This window comes from Sciurus vulgaris (genome assembly GCF_902686455.1).
Source record: "Sciurus vulgaris genome assembly, chromosome: 8".
Lineage (NCBI taxonomy): Eukaryota > Metazoa > Chordata > Mammalia > Rodentia > Sciuridae > Sciurus > Sciurus vulgaris.
This window is the reverse complement of record NC_136468.1, coordinates 130,435,845-130,440,801: the sequence shown is the minus strand read 5'-3', so window position 1 is coordinate 130,440,801 and position 4,957 is coordinate 130,435,845. Positions and strand designations below refer to the sequence as shown.

The window sequence follows — 4,957 nt, the reverse complement described above, 5'->3', positions numbered from 1 at the left end:
ACAAAAAAGGAAAACCAGACCAAACAAAAAAAGGCACAGTGGAAGGTAGTGGAGACATATAAATTAATGGAATGAAATATAAAGTCGAGAAATAATCACTTACACTGCAGTCCTCCTTGTCCAGTTTCACTTTCTGTGGTTCAGTTACCTGAGGTCAAACACAGCAAAAAAAAATATTAAATATCAGTATAAAAATTACAGTAAAAATTTACAAGTTTTAAATTGTGAGTATCATAATAAAATATCATCTGTGCAAGAACATGAATCATCCCTTTGTCCAGCATATAAACTTCCTGTCCCATATACTTAGTAGCCATATCACCATCCAATCAAGTATTGCAGTATCACAGTGCTTGTGTTCAAGTAACCCTTATTCATAGCCTAACACAAAGACTGTCTCTCACCTCACTTCATCTCATCACAGGTATTGTATTATGACAGAAAGGATTTAAGAAGACCTTTTGAGAAAGAGGAAACTACATTCACATAACATTTCTACAGTATAATTTTATTAATTGTTCTATTTTATCATTAGTTACTTTTTATTATTATCACTAATAATAAATTATCATAGAAATTTTGCACAAAATAGGTAAAATCAGTATATGCACATGGCTTAGAACTATCCACATTTCTAGGCATCCATGGGTCTTGGAACATCCTATTCATGGATAAAAGTGACTACTATATGGTCATACTATTTTAGATACCATGTATATTCAGTAGGGGAAGGACAATGTTTTTGATAGTCTGGGGAAAATGTATGTGCCTAAATAAAATAATAAAGTTGGATCCTTCCATTATACTAAATATAAAACTTAAATAAAATGAATAAAAGACATAAGCAGAAGAGCTAAAATTATAAAATTCTTATAAGGAAATAGGGGAAAGCTTCATGACAATGCAGTTAGCAATTATTTCTTGAGTACGAAAACCAAAGACACAAAATATTGTAAGAAAAGTAAAATTCTGTTAACGAGGTAATGTGAATGTGGTTTCATCTCTAAAAATACCTTCCTGTACTGTACTTACATTTCCTGTCATGATATTAGCTGACACAATACATATGTGATGAGAGTAAGAGAGGCAAATGATAGCCTTTGCGATGTAATGTTAGGCTATGGGTAAGGGTTACTTGAACATAAGCACTGTGATCCTGCAACAGCTGATTTATTGGTTGACATGGATGTTAAGTGACCAAAAGACAAAGAAAAATACACTATTCTACATCAAAATGAAAACCTTTTGTGTCTCAAAGAGCACTATCACAGAATAGAAAGGCAATCCACAGGAGAAAATGTGTATAAAGCATGTATCTGATAAATGATTAATATCCAGAATATACTTTAAAATTTTTTATCTCAACAACAATAACAAATAGAACTCAAATGTGGACAGAACACTTTGTTATGGACTTTGTGTCCCCTCAAATTTTAAATCTTCAAGCCCTATTCCCTAATGTGACAAAATATTTGGAAGTGAGATTTTATAGTTGCAATGAAGATTAAATAAGATCTTCAGTTGTCATGATTCAACAGGATTATTGAGTTTTTTAGAGACACCACAGGCTTACTCTCCAAGAAGAGAGCCCTCACCAAAAACTGAACACTGTGTAAACATTAATTAAACATAGTTCAAACTCCAGAACTATGATAAAACAAAGTGATTGTTTAAGCCACCCAGCCTGCAGTATTTATTACAGTAGTCTGCAAAAACTAGCATACACTTGAGCAGACATTATAACGAAGACATACAAAAGGCCAATACATACCAAAAGAGATGTTCGACATCACTAGTCATTAAAGTCATGCAAATCATGAACACAATGGGATACTACTTCACTTCCATTAGCATTGCTACTATTAAAAAAATTTTAAAGAATTTTTTGAAGCATCGGTCAGGATATAAAGAAAACAGAACCCTTATACATTGTGGTTGAAATCTAAAACATAGACCCTAAGGAAATAACAAGAAGATTTCTCAAAAAAATAAGTACACGGGAAGTCGTACCCTAATGTAAGATGGTGACTGTCTGGCTGTGGAACCTACCTAAAGCTGAGACTGTCTCTCAGTTATAAATGTTGGACTTCTGAAGCAATGTGGCCTGGTTCTGAAGAGTTTTTCCCCTTACGCTAGTTCAGTGGTCTCCTGTAAGGAAATGGCATGGAGTGGAGTCCACTAAGGGAAAAGTGAGGAAAGGCAGGTGGGTCTTCAAAGTTCTACATTTTAGCTCTGAGTGCTCAACTTCCTTCCCCCATAAATTAGTATAAACATTTGCCACTGTTGAATAAACATGAAGATTTCTCAAAATCCTGACGCTAAGGAAGACCCTGTGGAATGCAGTCTTTGCATGGAGCCCTTGAGATATATGAAATAAACTTTTTCCCTTGCACCTACCTGTGGCCACCGGATTTGTCAATTTTGTTGGCCTAGAAGTTGCACTGATGAAAATGGTCTTTGTCCTGCACATAGAAAGCCACATCCAGACGATCCAGAAGTTCATGAACCACTCTCCCATGAAGAACTGCAAAGGAGAAACAATGAGAACAAAATGAGAGAAAACAGAAAATCACAAATATTTGACTAGTGTATATTCTCTCAAAAAAAATCTCATCTTTGTTGTAAGTCTGTCCCAGTGCCTAGCTGACCCAGGGGTTTTAAAACAACCAGAATACTTCGGGAAGTTTGGTAAAACACACTAAGTTTGTCATGAATAATAGCACAACATATGCAGGCTCACAGGGTCCTACTGCCAGTGCTTATATCTGACCTATATCTGGTCAGAAAATGCTCTAAGAGCTATACACTGTGTCAACAATGTGGTGGTAGATAGAATAACTCTTAAGGAATCCTTGGTGCAAAAAATAAAAATAAAAATAGAAATGTTGCATTTATTTCTTACAGAATACACAGTGTCCAAAACCTGACTGCATGTACCTACATGAATGGGGAGATGAGGCAGGAATCTTCACAAAAGAGGAAATTCATGTTGATACACACCAAAAATATGAACAGAAATTATTTCAAGAATTGTATAAATTAAATTCCAATTTTCTTCGTTATCTATGGATTCAGTTGATAAAAATAAGAACCAAGTGACACCACTGCAGAGCACCATTGATACACATCAGATTCTCTCAGTATAGGGAACTGTGGTAATTCTCAGCAGAATCTAACAGTGATACACCTTCACCACCACCTGATTTATCAAAATCCAATCCAGTCATCCCCCAAAGTACATCCAATCACAGTACAAGGTTCCCATTTGAAGAGGCAGTAACAGATTCACAGTCACTATTCTATGCCAATTTTTGCCATTCCAACCCTATCCCAAGTGGTTTTCTTCCTTTTCCCAGCTCCACATGGACATCTAGTAATTGACCTATGGCACCAGAGCCACAGAGTCTCTTCACATCAGAAAATACCCAGTACCATCCTCTACAGACTGGCAAGCAGCATATGTCTCTGGTTCTTCTAAACAACCAGAAGATGACTTGGGGTTTGATCCTTTGATATTTCTCAAAAAGCTATAGCAGACCTGAGTGAGCAGGAATTGTTCATCCAAGAAAAACTTTCTCTTTCACACACATCTTTTTAGAACTCCTTTTCACATACAACAACTGCCAAAGGTCTTGGCTCTGGATTCCTACATCTGCTGCATGAACCAATGCCAACTCTCTTAATTGTAACTTTTTTGGTCTTGCCATAAAGCTTCCCTCAATTGCAGCAGCACTGAGCAATTAACAATTCCTTCAGTTTTCCAGGCCAGGAAGCCTAGTATTCTTGGATAGCCTTTCCATGCAATAGCATCATGCACTTGAAACACACAGCAAACCACACTTCAAATAGTACTTCTCTGGACTTGAATTTGGTTTCACTGAAAGCCTTTGAAAATTCTTGAATGACTCATGTTTCTCTTTGTTGGGTGGGTAGGGTGGGAATTGTTGAATAACAGAACATACTTATTACTCATGGAAATTTCTGTAAAAAAAAGTTTATTATCATCCAAAATATTTTTAATTAGACAGGTACCTTGAAATTTTGCACTTTATTAGGATGATGGAGTATTATATGAAGTCAATGTTTGGAAGCATTTTGCTAAATAGGATAATTACCAAACTTTATTATGGTATATAAGTAAAAAAAGAAAAACAAATATATGGACACTGAAACTATGATTCTGTAAAAGCCCAATGTCATAGTAAAAAAAGAATCTTATTTCACATACAAAAGTAAAGTGGTTAAAACAATTTTTAATATAATAATTAATGAGAATCTGAGGGATTAAAGTCACTATCAGGTAGGGCATTTACTTATTTTGCTGATACATCAACAGTATGCTATAAATAAAGTGTGAGCATATTTGAGAGCTCTGATTATTCTTTGGTAACATGTCACAGACATACTTTGTGTGGAAAAGAATTTGTTCAAGGAGAGATATTTATAATTTCAGTCTTGTTTTTAATTACAGAGGAAATATTATGTATACATAAGAATATAAGTTTGATTCCAGAATATTTATGGTTTTGTTCTTCTACCCTTGAACGTTTCAGGCCTTTTGGTTTCAGATCCTATGTAACATTTAGAGGTAGTGTTTTCTAAGGAGTCATTCTTAGTAGTGTTGTCATTTAATTTGGGCTTTTGAGGTGATGTGCAAAAGAAAGTTTGTTCATCTTCTGATTCTCTCAAGTAGAATACAGCAATTCCATACTCTGATACATAATTAACATAATTAAATTTTATTTCATCTTGGCCTTTAATGTGTGGCACAACACAAGTTTTCATACTATAATACTTTGACAGAAAAGCATTCATTCTCTTATCTTCAGCAAGATTGATATATGAATTTACAAAGCTCCCTCTAATTCTTTGACTGTATTCCATTCAGACCAATAACATTTCATGATCTAGAGAAATAGCTAGATCTTTGTGGTTATGGATAAGAGAAGTTAATTTA

The 4,957-nt window shown here is 34.7% G+C and overlaps 1 pseudogene across 1 annotated transcript; it reads left to right on the top strand.

The window, feature by feature from the left end:
• The first annotated feature begins 687 nt into the window (after positions 1-687).
• LOC306667132 (CCR4-NOT transcription complex subunit 4-like) lies at positions 688-3,862 on the top strand (annotated as a pseudogene). The gene has a single exon. The product of its transcript is annotated as a CCR4-NOT transcription complex subunit 4-like (transcript).
• The last annotated feature ends 1,095 nt before the right edge of the window (positions 3,863-4,957 follow it).